Source organism: Tiliqua scincoides, chromosome 6, assembly GCF_035046505.1.
Source record: "Tiliqua scincoides isolate rTilSci1 chromosome 6, rTilSci1.hap2, whole genome shotgun sequence".
NCBI lineage: Eukaryota > Metazoa > Chordata > Lepidosauria > Squamata > Scincidae > Tiliqua > Tiliqua scincoides.
The window spans coordinates 6,411,632-6,413,157 of record NC_089826.1 but is presented as its reverse complement, the minus strand read 5'-3'; the positions used below and the strand labels follow the sequence as shown (position 1 = coordinate 6,413,157).

General features: G+C 48.2%; 1 pseudogene; it reads right to left on the bottom strand.

The window, feature by feature from the left end:
• Positions 1-219: 219 nt before the first annotated feature.
• On the bottom strand, positions 220-342 carry LOC136656639 (5S ribosomal RNA; annotated as a pseudogene).
• Between the last annotated feature and the right edge of the window lie 1,184 nt (positions 343-1,526).

Below are 1,526 nucleotides of genomic sequence, written 5' to 3'. Positions count from 1 at the left end.
TTTCACTGCAAGTACACTTTTAAAATGGTTGGCAACCTTCAGTCTCGAAAGACTATGGTATAAGCCTACAGCACCCAGCATTCCCAATGCTTGCGGTCTCCCTTCCAAGTACTAACCAGGCCTGACCCTGCTTAGCTTCCAAGATCAGACAAGATCGGGAGATAGTGTTCAGTATAGGGAGATGGTTGGCAACCTTCAGTCTCGAAAGACTATGGTATAAGCCTACAGCACCTGGTATTCCCAAGCGGTCTCCCATCCAAGTACTAACCAGGCCTGACCCTGCTTAGCTTCCGAGATCAGACAAGATCGGGAGATAGTGTTCAGTATAGGGAGATGGTTGGCAACCTTCAGTCTCGAAAGACTATGGTATAAGCCTATAGCACCTAGTATTCCCAAGCGGTTTCCCTTCCAAGTACTAACCAGGCCTGAACCTGCTTAGCTTCTGAGATCAGACAAGATCGGGCATGTGATATTTCAAATACATCACTAACGACCCATTCCTATTCCAGATTGGGCTGCCTTGTGCAGCCATTCACGACAGACGAATGAGTTCAGCAGTCGTAAAATGACTGCCGCTGGAGTGCACAATGCTCCATCAGCAGCCATTTGGGGAGTGTTACCACACGAGACAACAATGCTCCCTGCCCGTCACCAGACCTACCTGGACCTGCTGGAGCAGGTAAAGCAGCTGTGGGGTGGGGAGGGGTGAAACAGGGCAGAGGGGAGAGGAAGGGTGCAGGAGAGGGTGGATATGGTGGCAGTGGCATGACCATCCTTTTTTTGCAGCCTCCCTGCTCCTTCCCAACAGAGCAGGCACAAGTCCAAGGAGACCCACTGCAGAGTAGAAAGCATACAGAGGTTAAGTCCCCTTTCCCGTCTGAAGTGTCCCGATCCCCCCAACCACTTCATATATAGTGCATGCCTTTTTTGTGTGGCTGCACCAGTGTGTGTGTGTGTGTGTGGGGGGGGGGAGGATAAGTGAGCCATTAGGAAAATACAGCACTAGAACAGCTGCAAGGTTACAATCTAAAGTACTACAGTTTTCAAACCCTGCAAAAGCCCCCCCCCCCCGCAAACATTTGTGCAACAGCAGGGGTGGATCTACTATGAAACGAATGAAGCTTAAACTTCAGGGTCTCTGAACCCGGAGGGGCCCCTGCTCATATTGTCTGTGATCTTTGTGATGTTTTATTCCATCATTATATGTTGCATGAAGCACGTATATAACATTTCCTAATTTTCATCCCCCCCCCATATCTTGAAAACTACAAAACATAGGACATTTTTATTCACACCAGTGACTTTAACATGGGAGATAATCCCATGTTAATCCAGAGATAATCCAGTACAGCAATTTTAATCCAAATCTGAGATGTAGTGGTGGTTGTTTTTTTTTTTAATGAGTGGTGATCTGCCATGGAACAACCCCACTGAAGATCAATGGTTCCCCAGAGCTTGTTGCTGGTTGCAAAGGGGACGCCATAACCATTTGAGCTTCAGGGGCCCCAACGTATAGGTCCACCACT